The sequence below is a fragment of the Nelumbo lutea genome, chromosome 3 (genome assembly GCF_056320005.1).
Source record: "Nelumbo lutea isolate HS-2025 chromosome 3, American lotus-T2T, whole genome shotgun sequence".
Classification (NCBI taxonomy): domain Eukaryota; kingdom Viridiplantae; phylum Streptophyta; class Magnoliopsida; order Proteales; family Nelumbonaceae; genus Nelumbo; species Nelumbo lutea.
The window spans coordinates 78,867,371-78,889,813 of record NC_142686.1 but is presented as its reverse complement, the minus strand read 5'-3'; the positions used below and the strand labels follow the sequence as shown (position 1 = coordinate 78,889,813).

The window sequence follows — 22,443 nt, the reverse complement described above, 5'->3', positions numbered from 1 at the left end:
ACTGAGTGGGGACAAATAACATTCTAAAGATAGTGTCTTCAGACGTGCTTCAGAGCTTCTCCTCCTAAGTTACAGTGACCCCATCTTCCCCAACAACCTCTTGTTTGCAACTTTGAAAGATAGCAAGTCTTTCCTCCTGGAATGGCAATGTAAGCATGTACTGGACCCTGTAAAAGTTCATTAGTATGCCTAGGTAATGAGGCATCCAAACTAAAGTTGGGTTTGGACAAGGCAAATAAATGAAAGACAGATTTTCTCCTAATTGTAGAAGGAATTGGGTAAAATTATAGTGAATCAGCTGAGATGGCTCAAATGTTACTAGGATTTGCTCTAACAACTGATGGAACTGTACCAAGTGAAATCAGGTAATTCTAAGTTTTACAATGAAAGTGGCAGTCCAGATTGTTGGAGGCACTTTAATACCCACCACATTTACTCGGAAAGGCCTGCTAGCAATATAATTTGATTCCAAGCATTCTGAGTGAACAAGGAAAAGACCCCTAGAGAATGACCCAACCTATAAGAAATTTGGGTATCTAACCTACATGCCATGCATATTCCCTCCTTTTTTCAGCAACCAGATCATATAGAGTTAAAATATGAGGTGCATCCCCTATTTTCTGGACCTGAAACAGGGGAATACAGTACCAAGAACCAACAAGAAAATCAAAGGCCATGAATGAAAAGATCAACCCAAGCCTAAGGTGTTTTATTTGAAGGAACTAGATTTGATATAATGCATATTTTACCACTCATAAAAATATAAGTAGAAGCAATAAAGCACACAACAGTGACAAATAATTATAGATGTATAAAGCAAATGGATCAAGATAAATAACTGAGGAAAATTAAGATACCAAGAAAAAGTGCTATGGTTCTCTTTAGTAGCCACACATTCAGCTTATTTCTGAACATAAAATCCTGGATTCCAACATGAAAATTCAATACCAAGAAAAGAAACCCTGGACAATCATGAGAATTAGAAAGTATGCAATTGCCGATTTAACTTTGAATGACATGCCATTTTCAGTTCTTGCTGGTTTGGCAAGCTAGCATAGTAGACAGAGGTTTTGATTTGAAATTGGTTGGACTTAGTTGATTGTTGTGATCTTAAAGCAATGCTGCTAATGGTAGGATAATCATAAGCAAACTAGTAGGATTATGGCATAACTAGTCAATAAATCAGTCCAAAAGTCAAATAGGAGTTTTCCTTGGTTGACAAAATCATCATTACCATTACAGAAGCCAAATTCATCAAATGAAGACTAGATACATTTCTTCCAGTTCAGTTAATTAAATTTCGTGTTTCTGCAATATCAAATCTTGTTATTTTGCCTGGATTGAAGTACGTAACATTTTTCCCTTGCTTCCCTATGGATACGACCCCTTTCTCACCTCTAATTGCATTTTGTAGTTATTTTGAGAATCAAAAAATTTATAAATATTGAAACTGGTGTTCCGAAGTGGTTAACGACACTTTCCTGGACACACCACAAACCAAAGGCATTAAGTGTCAAGCAGTAGCAGATCTCTTTTCTGCCTTCCCCATTGATGATAGTTACTTCATTTCTGAAGAGGTACATGGAGAGTTACCTATCATTGTAGTAGTAGAAGATGGGGAATGGACCTTAACTTTTGACGAAAGCAGTACTAGCACTTTAGCCGGAGCCGGAGTCACATTGACCTCGCCTACTGGTGACACATTAGCTTACTCATTCAAGCTATAGTTTCCTTGTTCCCATAAGACAGCTGATTACAAAGCTTTAGTACTAGGGCTGACAATAGCGAGAGATTCCGGAGCCAAAAAGGTCAAAGTAGTAGGGGATTCAAAGTTGGTGATTGGGTAAATGGACAACACCACCACGGTCAAGGAGCTAATGATCTTTCCATATAGGACATTGATCCAGAGATTGGCTAGGGACTTGGAAGTGACCTATAAACTCTAGAACGGGGCCAAAAATAGATACGTCAATGCATTACCACTTTGGGATAAAAAATTCAGCCAAGTAAAAATCTAAGCAACATTACCATCCAGATGCACTATGAACCATCAGCTGATAGATTGGGACACTAGGTAGAAAAGAAGGATGAAATAACAAAAGAAGATTGGAGGCATAGTGTGATACAAAAGCTGAAAAACCCAGCAATGGCGATGCAAGACGACAAGACATTACTAAGGTTCCAACTGGTGAACGGGGCGTTATACCATAGGTTGGCGGACGGAGTTAGAGCAAGGTGCTTAGGGCCTAAAGAGGCAGAAGTAGTCCTAGACGAAACTCATAGAATCTACTGTGGAGACATAACTAGTCCGTTATACAAAAGGTTACAAAGGTTGGGGTACTACTAACCAACGATGAAGGCAGGTGCAACTAAGGCTCAGAATTACTGTGAAAAGTGCATCTCGGAAGCGGATAGGAATGGGTGTCTTATAGAAAGTGAACTAGACTGTAGGAACATGTACATAGACTACATTGAGATCAACACCACACCTGTTGACCCAGTTCTGAGTAGAAAACTCTTAGCCAAGGCAAAAAAATTCTACCTTAATGACGGAGTGCTTTATAGAAAATCTTACACTGAAAAACCTCTGTGATGCCTAGATGGTGAAGAGATAGAAGAAGCTCTAGATACAACCCACAACTCTTAACCAGCCCCACACCATGGATAGATGGCCTTACACAACCATATCTTGCACTTGGGATTTTACTGGCCTATCATGATAGAAGATACCCAAAAGCATGTATGAAAGTGCCACAAATGCCAAGTACATGTCAAGAGAATACATTGATCGGCCAATGACCTCCACCCCATAATTACACCTTAGCCTTTCCACACTTGGGGGGTGGACTTAATTGGAAAAATATACCCGCCTTCCCAAGGATACTGTTTCATAATAGTGGCCATAGATTACTTCACCAAATGGGTGAAGGCCATACACTTGAGAATGATTTGTGTGGAGAACATCATAAATTTCCTTAGGTAGCATATAGTCCACTGATTCAGGGTCCCAATGAGAATTTTGACAAACAATGGTTTATCCATAAAGAATCAGGAAGTCCAAGACTTGTTGGGACAATATGGGGTGAGACTAGGAATGTCTACAACCTATTACACACAGGGGAATGGGCAAGTAGAGACCACAAACAAAACCTTGTTAAAGATGCTGAGCAAAATGGTAGTAGATAACTAGAAGGAGTGGTCAGAAAATTTGTCTCAAACACTCTCGGCTTATCGCACAACAATTAGGAAGAGCACTCATGCAACCCCTTACTCGTTAGTATATGGCCAGGAGGCCATGCTACTAGTAGAAATATAGACAGTTTCCGCCCGTGTAGCCTTCGCAATGGGAAAACATTTTTGAATAGAGGACATGGATCACCTACTCAGTGATAGATTAGAGTACATTGATGAAGGAAGGGAGAGGTCATTGCAGAAACAAATCAAATACAAACAGACCATGGCTTCTAACTTCAACAAATTGGTAAAGCTCAGAAAATTCCAAGAGGGCGACAAGGTTCTTAAAACAACACTCCATGTCAGACATGGTAAGTCAGTCGGAAAATTTGCACCTAACTGGGTTGGACCATACATAGTCCAAGAAGCTCACCCATCGGGATACTATGTACTCAAAACTGTTGACATATGAGAGCAAGATGAGATCATGAATGGCCATTGGTTGAAACCATATTATGATTAGTATTGTAAGGAAAATCATGTCTTGTGTGCTTGTATTCAAAATATAGCTTGTTGTGAATCTCTTGTACAATTCTGAAAGCGTAATTGTCATGTCTCTTTATATGAAAGATACATTGTACTCAGAGCATGTCATGAATTCTTTGTATGCATATTCAGTTGGTAAAGCTCAGAAAATTCCAAGAGGGCGACAAGGTTCTTAAAACAACACTCCATGTCAGACAGGGTAAGTCAGTCAGAAAATTTGCACCTAACTAGGTTGGACCATACATAGTCCAAGAAGCTCACCCATCGAGATACTATGTACTCAAAACTGTTGACATAGGAGAGCAAGATGAGATCGTGAATGGCCACTGGTTGAAACCATATTATGATTAGTAGTGTAAGGAAAATCATGTCTTGTGTACTTGTATTCAAAATATAGCTTGTTGTGAATCTCTTGTACAATTCTGAAAGCGTAATTATCATATGTCTCTATATATGAAAGATATATTGTACTTAGAGCATGTTATGAATTCTTTGTATGCATATTCAGTCTTAAATAAAAGCATGTTGTCTTCTAAATATATTTTTGACTCCAAACTATGTGCTGACTCTTCGTTGATTATGTCTACTATATATGTATATATCTTACATACCTTGGCTGGTTCGGGATGCCGCATGCTCAATGCGAAAGCCCTAGCAACCCTAGGTGCACACTTACATTGCCTGGCTGGTCTAGGATGCCGTGTGCTCCATGCGAAGGCCTTGGCAACCCCTTGCACACACATACTTACCCTAGCCGGTCCAAGATGCCGCATGCTCCATGCGAAGGCCCTTGCAACCCTAGGCTTACACTTACTTACCCTGCCTAGTCCAGGATGCCACATGCTCCATGAAAAGGCTAGCAGCCCTAGCTGCACACTTACATACTTTGGTGGTCCAGGATGCTGCATGCTCCATGCAAAGGCCCTGGCAACCCAGGTGCATGCTTACATATTCAGGCTGGTCTAAGATGCCACATTTTCCATGCGAATTCCCTGGCAACCCCAGGCACACAGTTACTTACCTTGGCCGGTCTAGGATGCTACATGCTCCATGCGGAGGCCCTAAAAACCCCATGCGTACACTTACTCACCCTAGCTAGTCCAAGATGCTGCATGTTCCATGCAAAGGCCCTAGCAACCCTAGGTGCACACTTAGGATGCTACATTCTCCATGCGGAGGCCCTAAAAACCCTAGGCGTACACTTACTTACCCTAGCTAGTCCAAGATGCTGCATGTTCCATGCAAAGGCCCTAGCAACCCTAGGTGCACACGTACTTACCCTGGTCTAGGATGCCACATGCTCCATGCGAAGGCCCTGGCAGCCCCAAGCGCACACTTACATACCTTGACTAGCCCAGGATGCCGCATGCTCCATGCAAAGGCCTTGACAACCTCAGGTGCACACTTACATACCTTGGCTAGCCTAGGATGCCGCATGCTCCATGTGAGGGCCCTGGCAACCCCAAGCGCGTGCTTATATATCCTAGCAACCCCATGAAGGTTCTAGCAACACAAGGAGCGATGGTAAAGTTCACCAGGTAACATTCAAAATTGCAATGAGTTACCCTAACAACCCTAGGGAGAGAGTGTCATATACAAAGTACAATGACAAATTCCCAACACCTTACCCTTATGAATATGTATCACCACCCTCGCACCCCCAAGAGTACAAATGATAGCATCAGACATTGGTGTTCATCTTGTTACTTACAATAGACTACCCTAGTGAAACCAGGGGCGACTCAATCTAATTTCTAAAGGCGTGAAAACACTCAACCATCCTAGTCGGATAGCATTCATTTCTCCTCGCTTATGCGATGAAACTGCACCCTCTCAAGATTGCGATGATATTTTTCTTAATACACGATGACACTTAACTAACTCGTACGTAGGACATTCCTTTACTTTAAAACAATATGATGCCCTTTCACACATGGTGACACTTAACACTTATATGTGATATTACTTAATCCTTTCATTATGGCAAGCTTAAGCTTTTATGAGTGCATTGCAATTTTACTTTTCTTATGCCATGAAAATTATGTTTCGCCCGCCCAAAACTTAACCTCGACATTTGCGATAACATTTGTCTTCCTTTACGAAATAGCACTCAACTTTATGTTTCTCATACAGTAGTACATAACTCTGTCACGTGCGGAGAGATCCGTTTCTTCTTCATGTGAGAGTACTTAAGTTCAGCGCATGCATTAAAGTCTTCCAATGCAATGACTCTTGACTTTACTTTTGCTTAAATATTTAATCTGCTAAACCATGGTATACTCTGATTTTCACAAGCTACATTTGATTCTTTCAATCGCCATAAAATGCAATTTTCTTAAGAGGGATAGTACTCAAACTTCTTGCATACGATGAAGTTCAACATTTTCACATACTGATATATAAGCATAGTAACTGCGCTGTAACCTCAGACATACTGAGGGACTTTTGCGCAATGGCACCAAATTAAAAACTACGGAACCTGCATCTACGGGACACAGAGAGCCTGGATGGCCTGCTGACGTCGCTTTCAACCTATTAAGGCCTGCTAATATTGAGATCAAGCTAGTAGACTCACAAGTATATATCTTACCAACTAAAGCATATACCATAGGCAACAATCATATCAAAGTGAAAAGGCAAACGCATGTACAAAAAGATCTTTTTCATTCAAAATCAATACATTTTGTTCAAATACAGGCCTCACTCCTTCTATTACTCGTCCTTGACATGTTTATTCTCCTCTACTGCAATTTCCAAAATCTCCTTGTCCTCTGCTTCATACTGCCAGACTATCTTTTGCTACCGAGCGCACTCATCGAATAGAGCGTTTAATTTCTCTTGAGCCCTTGCAAGATTGGCCTGGACAACCTTGCCGCACTGGTTGAGTTCTTTTGAAGCCTGTGTAGTCAATGGCCGTGAGTCCTTGCCAGCTTTCCAGAAGATGTGAGCTAATCTTTGCTTAATCAGGTCCATTTTGAAATCCATCGCAGCGAATGACGAACGTCTTGAGCCAGCTGGAAAAACCCAACCATGAAAGCTCTTATATATCCTGACCCATAATACATTCATCACAGCCGCAATGGTGTTTAACGAAGCACCTATGATCACCGGCGGGAGCTCCACAGAAGGTAACCACCCTTTTGCACGATCAAAGAGACAGACTTCTCCATAGAGTCAGACACTACATACTTCTCGTTCCTACGCAAACCCTGGGTGATGACAGGCTGGATGATTGAATAACCCAGTGGGAGAAGCTTATGGCACTGATAGTACTGCTCAAGCTCCCTACGGATGTACGCCAACTCCTCTTCGAACTACATGGGCTCCGATGGTGACAAGACCTCAGCGGCCACCGATTCAAATGTAGGCTGGACCTTGAAAGGAACATCTGGTCCAAATACAGCTTTGGGCTGCTGCGATGAAGTTACGTCCACCCTCACACCCTCATCCTGGTGCTGGGATTGTAACGGTGGCTTTGCACAAGACTCTTCAGCAGCCATGGCACCTTCGGGATCATTCTGATAAGACACATATGGGGGCACTTGCTCCTGTTCTCTTTTAGCAGGCTGTCCTAAATCATAGATGGGCTTGCCAGACGTCTCAACCGAGGGCTGATCCTTTTTGGTCAACCTCAGTTCGCTCTACTAGCTCGCTGGGGGGCTGTCTCTACAAACCCACACAGGCTTCTTCTCCTTCTTGCGCGGCAGAGACTGGCGATGGTGTCAACAACGGCATTTTCGGTTACCCTGGCATCCCCAAGGTCACCGGGTCGGTCATCAGTTGTCCCTTGACCCTCGGTGGGGGGCTACAAGGACAGCAAATCATGCACCAGTCGCCTAATAATAGGCGAGACATAGCGAAGAGATTCACATCGAAAACCTCCCGCGATGAGATAAACAACACACGATTAGTACAAGGAAATAATCATAATAAGAAAACTAGACAAATGCTCACACTATCTATACCTTTTCACCCATAATGCCCTCAGACGGGACTTGTGGGGTTTCCACATTGGGTTGAGCATCATCGGCCTCCACCAGTAGACCAAATACATTACCATAAGATCTTATCAAGTTAACCTTTTCGGGCTCCCTCCTACGTGTGTGGGGATCCATTTTCTTTACTCGCCCACTAGCGACTGGAACAGAGATTACCTCAGTGGGAGGAACCGGCACTATAGACTGTACCAATTCCGTATCAGCAACATCTCTTAGTTCAGAAGTTGGGGTCGAAGGACCTTGCCTAATTTCTTCAGGACTCGCTGGTGGTGAGCCCCTACCTGGATCCTCCTCAGTTCGGGATGATGCAACATCCGACTCGGTCTCATGCCGCACCACTAGTATAGGTGGAACAAAAGGGTGAGGGACCCTAGCTGATCTGGCCCTCTTAGCAGCAGGAGGGCAGCAACCTTTCTCCAGAGCAGGGTGCTTAACCTTTCAAAGAGCTCCCAGAAACTCCCGCTCTTCCGAAATTGGAGGACTCGGTTGAGGATTAGCCTGTGCCTGCCCCTGATCCGTTGCATGACCCAAAGGGGGAGCCATGACATGGAAAGAGAGGGGAGTTGCAGACAAAAATAGTTGGAAGTTGGAACCCACCAAATAAGGAGCACATGTAAGCCAAATGGAGGGACCTGCAAGTCTCAACCCTCTTATACCCCTCGAGGGAACTGTGAACTCCTTGGGAACACTAACCCGTGCTGCCGGGTCCATAACTCGTCCTCCCCTGCAGACCATGGAAACTGTGCACCTAGGTCGTCGTATCCGAACTGACGGAGGATTCTATTAGGGCGATATGCCACAACTTGCACTTCAACAGATCGGTCCAGGTAGGCAATGATGTCGGCCCATGGAATTAGACGTGCCACGCCTGCAAGAGGATGAGTTGCCTCCACGGCACACACTGTTGGTCGCCATCCTCAGGAATGACACCACCAACAAAGAAAGGCATGAAATGTCGAATGACCTGAGTATAAGGTCTCCACACAAAGGCTTCAATGGATGCCAACTTTAATTCGATCTCATTCACCCCGAACTGCTTGAGTCTATTAGTGCGAGGCCAGTGCTTTCCCCAGCAAACCCCCAATGACTGATCTTCGGTCTGGTCTCCATCTAAAGTTGCAATAGTAACGCTCATAGGAGAGAGACGTCGAGGCGTGATGCTGAGGTCGAGACGCTCGCACATGTACATAAACAGAAAGGGAACAAAAATGTAGCTGATGCGCCTCTTACAGCTTGGGTCTATCATCTGATTGATTGTGCTGTCCATTTACTCGAATAAATACCCCAGAAGCATTGACGCCAATGGAAGTTGATGACTGCCGGCAGCCAGCACGATAAGGGGACTAGCACCGTGCGAAGGCCATAATCGGGGATCCCGGGAAAGAGGAACCAAGATGCAACCTATAGAATAAGCGCTGCAAGATGGCATTGGCTATCTCCCCCGTGCACCATTATATCTCCCCTGTTGTTAGCCTCGAACCAATAGGCCATCCACGCCTCAAGTGGCATTTTACCCCGAGAAGTTAACTGATCTACCTGGGACTTGAATTCAGTACTCTCCCTCATCAGATCCTCACAAAGCCCTGACAAATTAGCAAGGAGGGACTAAGGAAACTGTAAGTGGTGGGCGGACACCGACCCACCAACCGGTAGCGCCAATAGGGCAACAATGTCCTCTACGGTGATACCAAACTCACTGAACGCACCCACCAACGTGTGAGTATGGAAACACCAGTGCTCCAGTAGGGGTTTTACATAACTCACTCCCTCTTTACCAGGGAGATCTAAAAAGCAGTCCATAAAACGTATGAGACCAGCATCCCGTAGCAAGCGACAGAACATCAGATTCTCCAAAATGTAGCGTGCCCATCCTAAATAACTAACCAGAGACTTTGAACTGTTAGTCCTCGGTTCCTCACACTTAAATGAAACAGGCTGACCAAAACGCCCATACAGACACATTAACTCCCTCCCATCGATGGCATCGAAGCCCCCATCCTTGCCCCTTGATATTGACACAGGGGCCAAAAACCCTTACCACCATCACCCATCTTGGCTGCTTCACGTTCCAACAACATTTCTGCTATATCCACAACCCTAAGAAACTCAACAAACGGGCACTCAAACTTCTTTTGGCGAGGGGCCATTGCGAAAGGACAAGGAACAGGAAAAGAAAAGACTAAGAATGGTGTGTAGAGGGGTAAGAGTAGACATAAAGATGGCACAATCGACTAAGAATAACAAAGTAGGCAAAAGGAACCACTAGCAAGCGTACCACCCTTTTATAGAAGCTTTGCACGCGTCCGGAATCCTAAACGGCACCGGGGAAGACGAAACAAAATGATTGCAATTTCCTCGTCGTCGCTTAACCAAAAAGCAAACTAAATAAATTACAAACATACTGAGGAAGGCGGGACAACCGGCACATTAATTCAAAAGTAGCACTACATTGGCAATCGTCACATCCACCCTCCGAGCCACACGCGCTAATGCAGTGCGTTAATGTGGAGATGACAGTTATGGATAAAGGCTTCTCCACCATTCCAACAGTAGTTTAATACGAAAGGCCACTCAAACAAAACACTCCTACTTCACACTATGTATTCACGATGAGCAATACTTCACCAATGACAGAGGGGGCTGAAAATCAAAACCACCAGATCATCTATCTTTGGTGAAGCATTACCTTATCATGGATAAACTTCAGAGGGGACAACTTCCTCTGACCAGAGGGGGGCTAGAAGCCCAGACTCTAATGTCTAATACTTGTCTTTTGACAATCCACTTCCTGTGTAGTCAGGGGGCTGAGAACTTTGCTAACAAATTGAGTACAGATAGGGGGGCTAACAACATACCGAAATAAAATCTCCCCTGTTTGTAGAGTATTTCTTTAAGAATAGGAACAATCATCAGACTTAATGTAAATGATCACCAAACCTAATGCACAAAGATCAAGATGCCACAATATCTTTAATCCCCCAACAAATTGCTCCATCACAAAACCCCAAAACAAATCCGAGGACAAAGATGCTTATTAGTAAGTTTCCACTTACCGATAAGCAGGGGAGCTAATGCAGGATGCCACAATACCACATGGGATGCCTGCGATGAGTCCATAACTCATCGCATGTGTGCAATGAGTTCATAACCATCACATGTTTACGATGAACTCGTTCCCGAAATGAGTTGCAATGAACTTTGCCCCACATAAATTTGCAATGAGTTTCAAACATGCGTAGACTTGAGATAAGTTTTAGGCATGTGTGGACCCATGATGAGTTTTGGAAGTGTGCGAATCTGTGATGAGATCAAAGCCACCGCAGGCCCACGACAAACGTGGAATTATTGTACAACTGAGAATAAATATTAGATATGCGTGCATCTTTAAATTATGCGTGTAACGAGACATTCTATAGGCCTAATAAGAGCGCGTCAGCTATGTAATGACATCACCCATGCCATGTTGGTTAAAAGGATCACGAAATAAGTAACACATGAAAATTATGAGAATCCTCAGATGAAAGGAAAGTTCATCCTTGAGATATCTCATAAGGCACATGACGAAATCCTAGGAGTGCTCTGTGATAACTGACAACGAATTCGAGATTCCCTTTTCTAGTGGGAATCAAACACTTTTGGCTCATTCCTTTCGGGACCTTAGGATTTCTCCCTATAAATGGGAGTCCATCTCATAACAAAATCATCATTCTATTATTCTCATTTTCCCTAGACTTTAGCCTACCTCCTGCACTTAGTCTTCTTTTGTCCTTCAAGGAGACCCCCACATGTAGCCTCATCACCACACTTACATGTATAATGGCTTCTTTCCTCCTTCTTCGGTGATCATGTCAACCTCTTCTAGTGGTTCCTCCACTTCATTGTTTGAATCTTGCATGTTCTTAGGAGGCACATGGGTTTCATCATAGTATTCTATTGTTTCTTTGGGTATGCCTTATTACGTGTGTCTCTTCAGTTATTTAATATTGTTTACTCTTTAAGTGTGTGTTTGTAGGTGTCAAGTTATGTACCTCAAATTTTGTTGAATTTTGCCACAATGAGCTATTCTCTTTTTGTGATGTGAACACTACGAAACCATTGTATGGTAGTTCCATGGATTTGTTCTTGACAAAATGGTTCTGATTATAAGGAGATTAATAATGCATTCATTGATAAAGGGAAGAAGGAAAATGATACTTACAATATATGTTCTAATTTAAATACTAATAATTAAAGTAATACCTCCAAGGTGGGTTTCTTTGCGATGGACATGTCAACCTCTTCGTAATCCTTGACGATTGTGTAATAACTTTTCCCATTTTTATCGTTCATTCGAATACACCTAGATCGCTTCTTTCTTTCCGTCATCACCGAAGATCCGCTTGGTTGGTCTGGTAATCACATGGTTTTCACCTTTGCCACCCTAGTCTCTCCATCTTTAGCAAGCTCTGTGTAGTAGATGGTGTCCTTCAGGTGGGCCTCGGACCTCTTGAACGAAATGTAGGTGTGAGCCTCAGGAAGCTCATGGCCAGCTAAAAAAGATGGAGTTGCCACCCATTTTTTAATGGAAATGGGCCTTCATTTTCAGATTTGAAAAATTCGATTTAATTCTTTGATAGTGACTCCGTTCTCCATGGAAAAGGGACACAACTGAGAGATTTCGGGCCCTAGGGATTAGGAGAGGGAAGGTATTAGGAATCCCTTTCTCCAAGCCGTTGTAGCAACCCAATACTGAAGTTGTTTAGGCTAAATTTCTTTCAAAAATTTGATAAATATAGCTGCAAGAATTTATGAAATTTGGAGAAATGTGCACTCAACTTCTCTTGAGACCGACTTTGAGGTGATGTTATCAGGTCTTAAGTACTAATTTCCCTAAAACCCTCGCCTCTCTGCCTCTATACTTAGTCTAGAAGAAATCGAGAACAATGCTTCTCCAAGGTCTCAAAATTTCAAGCAACCCAAAATCAAAACCTGAGCTAGAAGGTAACGTGAGAGGCGTACCTCTCGTATGTAACCTTGTCAATGGTATTCCGATTGTCGAATTGAACAAAAGAGTACTTAGATTAGCTCCAAAGAGTTTTGAAATTATTGAATGCTTGGATGTTTCATGCATATTTCGGATCTCTCGTGTGTGACATTGAAATAAACTTTCCAATAGCTAGAAAGACTTCAAACAAAACTTGAGCGAGTTATAGAGCTGGGTTGAGCATCTCTGGTGTTATGTTTGGAAAACATGGGAAACAAATTTGAGGTTTGAGCTTAGCTTCAAGGATTTCGAGATTTCAAGTAGAATGGATGTATTATAGAAGTTGGAAAACTGCCCCCCCCCAAAGCTCGAGTTGGGCCTCTATTTATAGAGAAAAAGGAGGAGAAAGGTTTTGAAACTTGTCCAGGTATAGTGCTTAGGACTCAATAACAATTTTTCACACAAATAGGCAAAGATTCTTCAAAGAAATAGATGCTTAATCAAGTTTTCTAATTTAGTGAAACATTTTCTTTGATTTAGGGGTGGTTTTCATGAGTTTTGTGTGTCCAATGGGAGCTTGGGGCGTGTCTATCATGGCATGGTTGTCAGTGGTAGAAAATGTATATTTGATGAACTTTAAAATATTATTTTGTCTTTTCTTGGTTTTAAGTAGGGATATCTCGGGGTTTTTAGGCTTTTTGGGTCTATTAGGCTCTATTTCATTAGTCCAGGTGTTCTAATGAGTCAATAATGTATCTGACATTAGCCGTCACTCTTTTAAGGCTTTAGGTTAGGACTGATGACATGGCAATTTAATCTGGTGTGTCAAAATGATATCTTTCTAGTTTAATAGTGAAATCGATGAATCTAGTCATAAATTTGGCGTGCTGGGGTTTTTTGGGTCTTTGAACATAGTGGTGAGGTCTGATTAGCCAAAAAAAGATCAGGATAATGGAGATCTATGGCAGCCAAGTTTCGATCAATGAGATTTACTAAAATAGAGCCTTTGTTTGATAAATGGTCAAACGTGGGAATTTTGGAATGAAATTTGGTGGGTAGGAATTTTTGAATGTCTTCAATCTGATGGAGGTGATGGATCTTTGATCAGAGGTGTGGATCAACTGATTTAGTTCAGATCATGGTCTTAGCTTATGATTTTCCAATCAACTAGAGGACCTAAAATAGAATCTTATTTTCTCGACAATCAAATGGAGGTGTTTAGTCGTGAAATTTGACTTGATGGGGTTTTTTGGGTCTCCAAATACAATGGTAAGGTCTGATTGGTTATATGAAGTTGGGATAACTGATGGTAAGCTCTAATTATTGAGATATGTTGAAATAGGATCTAGGTTTAATGGGGCCAATGGAGAAATTTTGAACTACAATTCGGTAGGTAGGCATGGATTAGGGTGATGAGTCAAGTGGATGGTTCTGATTTGAGAAAGATATGGTCAACCTTGGTAATTGTCCAGGGCCATCAAAATGAGATCTTAATGTTTTTGCGGTTGGTTATCATAGATTTGCATTGGGATTCACTAGTTGATTATTTCTTAGTGATCTAGGGGTGATGAATATGTTGTATTTGATTTTAGAGGAGTTGGAATTTGAATATTGCATAGATCGAGGCTATTAAAAAGGAAGTGGATCTTTGAAGTTCAGTTATAAAGAGTGATGTGTAACTAAGTTGTAGTTTTCCAAGTTTGTGGATGATGTCTGATCAAGGTTCTTATTTGTCCTATAGATTGTGTCAAAGGAGGGTATTTCGGGTTTTGGAAAGTCTCAAGTTAATATGGTTATGTTTCTACGATTTTGGGTTTAAGAGGAGGGTACAAAGAGGTAGGTGGTGTATCCGGAAGCATGTCGCTAACCACTTCGGAACACCAGTTTAATTATTTGTAAACTTTTTCATTTATCAAACAACTACTAACATAGTAAATGGGTGAGAACGAGTCATATCCACAGGGAAGCAAGTGAAAAATTAATATATACTTAGATCCAGACAAGAGAATATAATCGAGATTGGCAGAAAATACTAAAATAAAATCTATTTTTGCTGAAATTAAATGTTTCAAATTTAAATAAGACAATAAATAAATATCAAAATTTAATAAAGTATGGGAATCAACAAGGGAAATAAAAGAAATAAAAAAATGATCCAGAATTTTGATCTAGTAGTGGTAGCTGTAGATCGGCCAAACAGCTTGCAGAAACCCCTGGTGACAAGAACTGAGTGTCCATCCTTTCTACAACCCTCGAACCCCTTGAAACACATTAGCCTTGAACTGAACGAATTCAGATATGCAAAACAGAGAAACAAACAAGAATTAAATCTAAAAGATTGCATAAATAAAAATAACAGAAAAGAAAATAAAGAAAAGAAAAGAATGGTTGATCAGATCCAATGGCGGTAGTTGCAGATTGGTTGAGCAGCTTGTAGGAACCGCTCCTAGCAAGATCTGGGCATCCTCCCCTTCTACAAGCCTTGAACTCCTCAAGAAACCTTAACCTTGTTAATTGGGTGAATGGACCAACCCCTTCTCTAGGGCCCCTGGGGTCCTTTTTATAGAGAAGGGTGGCTCTAACTAGAATTAGAGAGAAAGAGGGGGTGGAAGTTGGGTTTTAGCAAAAATATGGGTGCCTTAGGGTTTAGAATGAAGGGTTAGGATGGTTCTAGGGTGATCCTAAGGCTGAGAAGAAAATGAGAAGGCACCCAATATTATGTAAGGCTGAGATTTAATGGCTAAAGGCTAAATGGTGAAGATTAGAAGTTAGGTGGCTCTTAGGGTTAGAATACTAAAAAGAGAGTGCCATAGAATGGATGGTGGAGATTAGAAGGGATGGAATGTGAGGATTTAGCAGTTAGGGGTAGCTAGGGTATGTTAAGAGTGAAAAGAATGGGTTAAAAGGCGCCCTAGGGTTTGCTAAGGCATGGGGAGCATGCTAATACAGTAGGAGGGGCGCCAAACTAGGTTTAGCGGCTAGGAGGCGTTCTCCTACTTTCAGTTTTTCACAAAAACACCCCCTCTCTCAGTTGGACTTCACACCAGCTTCCTAAAATCTACATTTCAGCCATAAAAACTTTCCAGTTTTTTTTGGAATTTTCATAGAGACCCTTAGAAGCCACAACATTGCATTTAACTAGGAAAATGACACATCTTGACTATTCTAAGGCCAAAAATACCCCTAAATTGATGCCCTTAAGGCATCAAAATGCAGAGTTATCAGTAGGGTGAATGGACCGAGCAAAAATTGGGTGTTAACAACTAGTAGCTAAGATCCTAATGGTTCTGCCTTTGTGCTTAGCCTTTATGCACTAATGATGAGTAGACGGAACCAGTGCAAGCTATGTATCAGGGGTGGCCAAGTAGGGCGTGATATGTCATTCTTCTAGAGATCTCCTGGAACTCTTAATCAATGAGGAAAGGCCCGATAGCTACTAGTAGCATGAGATACCCTTTTGTCATGGATGCATTCCCATTGAAGTCCATAACTTCTATGGGTAGTCCCTTGATGGTGCCGCCTTGTATATTCATCAACTTTAGGGTGTGTATAGAGATCAAGTTTATAGAAATTCCTTGACCAATCAATGATTGTCTCATCTCGTACCCCCTATCTTGGTCGTTATGTATAGGGACCGGTTATGGTGGGGGTTTGTGGCTAGCAGGTAGTCCGTGGTGTACAACGTTCTACCTGTCCATGCGATGAGGCTCCAGGGGCCTCCTAAAGGCATCCACCAATGCCTTCTTAGTGAGTCGTTGAACCATAGTGTTATCCCCTTGCTTGTTAAAGAATTGTTGGATACCAACATTGTATTCGAACCGCTGCACTAGCATGTCCGCATGGTCATTGCCTGATGCCCCGACTACGTTTATGCTATCTCCCTATAAGTGCGTGGGAAGGGGGTCAGTCTCCACTTGCACTGGTTTTCTCTTGACATAGTCATCCAACTTGACTTTTTGCATGAAAAGCCATCGCAAGGTGAAGCAATCCATGAGGTCATGATTTGGCGACTAGTGGCAATTGCACCACCTTGGTCCATGTCTATCTTTCTCAAGATCGATTTCGGTCGTGGCAGTGGCAGGCTAATGAAACGATATCCACTATCTTATTCATGATCATTATTACCTCGCTTTTGTTGTAGGCAAAAGCTAGCGGAGGTGGTGTTAACAAGCTACTCCATCAGCCTTGGTTGCCACCATGGTAGTATGGTCCTTGGCTCCCTCTAGTACTCTAGGGCTTGTGATCGATAGCATATGCTACCATTCTGGTGTATGATAGTCTTGGTGTGGTAGTTTGCGTTGTTAAAGCTATAACGGTTCATGTTGTTCTGTTGACACACTCCCAGAGATTGCTTAAGGTATTAATTTTGACGTTTTCAATCTCGATCCTATAAGCTGGGTGCATTCCCTGTATGCATTGCTCCACAAAGTCCTTATCAGTCACATGCTCTTTGAAGACTGAATGAGTTAGCTTCTGGAAACACATTACATAAGCCAAGAGGTCATCTCTAGTGTGTTACTCTGTGTTGTGGAGGCCCGCCATCATCAGTCTTCACTCAAGGGTGAACCACTTAGGCAGGAATTTCTTCATGAGTTCCGCTCATGAGTCGATGCTTCCCACTATAGACACCCCATTTTTGCACTCCTAGTCTTTTTGAAGCACTTAGAATTTCAAGTATGTTTTAACTAACCTCTTAGCCGGCTTAGGGGTATTTTTGGAATTTTACAAAAGTTGGGGCCTCAAGGATCCGAGACCATAGGTACATAGATCCTAAAAATCCGAATCCAACAACAATAAGATCGCCCAAGTTTGACACCATTTACCCCATCATCCTAAGACCCGAAGCCAGAACCAATTCTGATCATCCAATCGGAGTCATTTTGATCCTAATATTCATTTCAAATCAAATCCAAATTCCAAGACCATAGGTACGTAGATCCCAAAAATTTGAATCCAACGACACCAAGATCGCCCAAGTCTAACACCATTTACCCCATCATCCTAAGACCCAAAGCCGGAACCGATTCCAAATGTTTGATCAGAGTCTTTTTTATCCTAATCCTAATTTCAAATCAAATCCAAAATCCAAGATGATAGGTACGTAGAGCCCAAAGTAGAAATCACCGCTTGAAAATCTAGATGAATTCCTTATGAAGAGAAAGAAGAAGAAGATGAAGAGTTTCAGTAGTAGAAAAGAAAAGAGAAGAAAGAAAGAGTAGGATGTCAATGAGAATTGAAAATTAGTTCTGGCCGCCAACCCCTCATTATATTTTATACTTAACTTAAAAGAATAAGAGATTACAAGAATGCCCTTTGTAGGGCGGCTGCTAAAGTAGCTGAACAGTCACAACTTAAAAGCATAAGGTAATGGGCCTAAATCCCAACAACTTCCTAACTTAACAACTAAAAAAATATAAGAGCTAAATAAATGGGCTCAATAACTAGAAATTGGCCCAACTCAACACTTCCCCTCAAGTTGGGAGTAAATGTTACACATTCCCAACTTGCATAGATCATGCTCCAGTTTGTTCCTTGTAACACCTTTTGTGAGAACATCAACAAGCTACAGATCAGAAGCAATGTATGGAAGACAAACTTCTCCAGAAGTCACCTTTTCTCTGATGAAATGTCTATCCACTTCAATGTGCTTTGTTTGGTCATGCTGAATTGGGTTATGGGCAATGTTGATTGTTGCCTGGTTATCACAGTACATCATAGGTTCTTCTGCCTGTACAACAATCCCTCCTAACAGGGAACAGATCTAGAGAAGTTTTGAAACTCCATGTGCCATGGCCCTGTATTCAGCATCAACACTTGATCTTGCCACCACTGTTTGTTTCTTACTCTTCCACGAGACAAGGTCACCCCCAACAAGGGTGCATACTCCTGAAGTAGATATCCTATCATCAAGGCATCCTGCCCCATCTGCATTTGTATAAGCCTCTAGTTTCAATTGTCCATGATTAGCAAACAATATGCCTCTGCTTGGGTGTCCCTTCAGATAAGCAAGAATCCTGTCAACAGCCTCCCAATGCTGGACTCGTGGAGCATGCATATATTGATTTACCACACTTACTGCATAGGAAATTTCTGGTCTTGTCATACACAAGTACAGTAGCCGCCCCACAAGTCTCTGATATCTCCCAATGTTCTTTATTGGCTCACCTTCTGATACATTAATTCCATGATTCTGATCAATAGGAGTATTGATTGCCTTTGTTCCAACCTTCCTTGTTTCTTGTAGAAGATCCAAGACATACTTCCTCTGAGAGATAAAAATTCAATGTTTTGATCTTGCAACTTCAATGCCTAAGAAATATCTAAGTTCTCCAAGATCCTTAATTTCAAATTCTCTGTGTAGATTCTTCTTCAGATAATCAATCTCACTTAGGTCATTCCCTATGACAACAGTAGCATCCACATAAACAATTAGGATTGACACCAGGGATCCCCTCCGCTTCACAAACAAGGTATGGTTAGATTGAGTCTGAGTGTAGCCAAAAGAAACCAAGGCTTTCCTGAACCTATCAAACCATTCTTTTGGAGACTGCTTTAAGCCATAAAGTGACTTCTTAAGTTAGCATACCTTTCCCTTTTCAACATCACTTTAGAAACTAGCAGGAAGATTCTCCTTGCCCTCTAGTAGGTCCACAATCTCCCTCGTTTGATTCTTAATTAAAGATTCCATCTCTTCCTGCATAGTTGTCTTCCACTCAGGTTTAGAGAGAGCCTTACTGGCACCCTTGGATATAGACACGGAGTCAACAGAGGAAAGAAAAGCTCGGTAGGAAGGAGAAAGTGCACTATAGGATAGGCACTGTGAAATACAATGAGCAGTACACTTTCTCTTTCCTTTTCTAAGAGCAATAGGAAGGTCCATGTTATTTGTAATGGGGTTAGTAGAATCAATGGGAACTAATACAGTAGAGGGATCAAGAGGAATACCTGAATCCGTATCAGTTGAATTTGAAGTCTCCAAGGAACCGATAAGAAGTGATGTGAGTTCTAATGCAGTGGAATCAACCTCCTTGTGAAGTCTCTATCGTGAGTAATACTGAGAAGCAGGATGCAAGGGAGGTGGTAAGGTAGGAGACATAGGAGGATCGAGCACAGGAGTGGACATAGGAACTGGAATTGGAAGGGGGATAGACTGCTCACTCACTTCTCCAAAACACTCTCCCTGAGAAGGATTCTTCGAGAAGAAGTATGTGGACTCAAAAAAAGTGACATCTATAGTAACATACCACGACTCCTAGAGACTGCATCATAGCAGCATTACCCTTTCTGATTTTTTTGCATATCCAAGGAAGATATACTTCTTTGCCTTTGGATCAAGCTTTGAACGGTGAGGACCAAGAATATGTGCAAAGCAAATACACCCAAAGACTCTAAGAGGAACATGGAACATCTCCCCCTCAGAAAAAAGGAGGCTGAATAGGGTGCTGAATCCAAGGTGCTTTTCAAAATACTGGAACTGTTGTGAGAATTGCATCACCTCAAAACAGAACTGGAACTGTAGATGTGATCATCATGCTTTGTGCAATCTCAATAATGTGTCTGTTCTTCCTTTCTGCAACACCATTCTGCTGTAGACTGTTGGAATAGTTTCTCTGATGGACAACACCATATTCTAACAGATATGAAGCAAGGTGCTTTTCAAAATATTCCCTGGCATTGTCTGATCTGAACGCCTTTATTCATGTTCCAAACTATGTTAGCACCATCTGATGAAATTGCCTTAGCAAGGATGGTATCTCATCTCAGGATCTCATTAAGTAAATCCAAGAATATCAAGAGAAATCATCCACAAATAAGAGAAAATATCGATAACCACCTATAGAAGGAACATAATAAGGTCCCCACACATCAGAATGAATAACATCAAAAGGAGATAAGCATATTTTATTACTAGCTTTAAAGGAATCTCTACAATGCTTTCTAAGTTGACAATCTTCACACTCCAAACTTGACAAAATAATAGACTCAAATAGCTTTGGAAATAAAAGAATCAAAGAAGAAAAAGGCAAATGACCTAAATGATTATGCCAAAGCATAATTTGACTCACAGACCTGAACTCACTATCCCTGTTGACATGATGACTCTGATAAGGAGGAAACACATCCAAGAGGTGGATTCCATTCACTTCATGACCACTACCAATTGTCCTTTTTGAATATAGATCCTGCAAGATACAATGACCAGGAGAAAAATTACCGAATAGTTCAGGTTCTTAATCAAACTACTAATAGATAACATATTATTACTGAATCTGGGAACATGAAGGACAGAGGGAAGGGAAATGGAATCACTAATCTTAGTAGACCCCTTCCCAATAATGGGAACATGAGATCCATCAACTGTGGAGACCTGTCTCTACCAGAACAAAGTTGGTAAGAAGAAAAAATAGAACCATGGGTCATGTGCTCTAAGGCTCCAGAATTTATAATCCAAGGAGGTCCCTCCTTACCTGAAGTAGAAACATAATTTGCAGTGGCATATACACTACCTGTGTGAGCAAAGGAAGTAGAGTGTGCTCCACCAAAACCATCTGTACTTGGCTGTCCACCTGTTGCTGAACTAGAACTGGTTATATCCCACTAGTTCAAAAATTGCCCATACCTCTCAAGTTCGGCCCTTACTGCAGTAGTTGCAATAGACTCCAGAGTAGCTATAGTAGGAGGGGCTGGAATATCAACAATGACTACCATGTGAGCATTTCCCTTCTTAGTTTTGATTTTATTCGGCACAAGATGGAGGTGAAGCTTCCAACAAGTATCTCTTGTGTGTTTAGGCTTCTTACAGTAGTCACAGATCAAATCTTTTTTGTCCTCCTTCTTGATTTCACTGCTTCCCCGGTCTCCACCTTGTTTAGGTCTCACAGTGCTAACCATGGCTGATTCATCAAACCCAGAATTTTTCATCATTATATTTCTCTTGCTCTCTTCCCCTAACACAAAGGCATATGCCTGCGAGAGAGTAACATTGTCCCTAGAAAGAATGTGTTGTCTTGCAATATCATATTCGGGATTAAGGCCAGCAAGAAGTTTGAACACCCTATACTTCTCTAGGAGTTTCTAGTAGGTAGTTGCATCCTTAGTGGTTTCCCAAACAACTATTTCCAAATTGTCAATCTTCTACCACGGGGTTTTAAGGGATGAAAAGTAAACAACGATAAGTCTACCTCCCGGCCTTGTAGCAATAATCTAATTTCTCAACTGATAAGTCCTAGCAACATTCTCCCTCTGTGAATAGGATTCTAAAACCCCATCCCATATTTCCTTGGCTGTATTTGCCCACAAAAAGTTTTTACTTATATGAGGCAACATAGAATTATTCAGACAAGTCATCACCATATATTTCTCCTGTACCCACTAGAAGCTGTTAGTTTCGGGTTTCACTTCTTCACTAGTGATATACCCTAACTTCCCACAAGCACCAATGGCTATCTTTGTAGATTGTGACCATTCTAAGTAATTCGAACCATCTAGCTTAACTGTAGTAATGGTTCTAGCCCCGAAAAGGTCTCCAACACCTCCTTCCACTAGTCTCATTTCACTCCCGGGCTTGTTTTCAACTCCGTTACCCTCTATACTTCTCAAAAAGGGGATAGAAGATTACTATAATATGCAAGAACATCAAATAAATCACTTTTGGTACCAACGACACCCTTTTGGTGCCCTAGATGGTCTTCCTACAAAAGATTCCTTTTCTACAGAACGGGAGAAGAGAGAGAAGAGGCAGTCGTTCTCTCTAGAAACCTC

At 41.8% G+C, this 22,443-nt stretch overlaps 1 long non-coding RNA gene across 1 annotated transcript; it reads right to left on the bottom strand.

The window, feature by feature from the left end:
* Positions 1-6,365: 6,365 nt before the first annotated feature.
* Positions 6,366-10,373, bottom strand: LOC148865907 (uncharacterized). Its single transcript, XR_016109341.1, has 2 exons — positions 7,686-10,373; positions 6,366-7,599 (listed from the first exon to the last, which is right to left on the bottom strand). It is a non-coding gene; the product is annotated as an uncharacterized LOC148865907 (long non-coding RNA).
* Between the last annotated feature and the right edge of the window lie 12,070 nt (positions 10,374-22,443).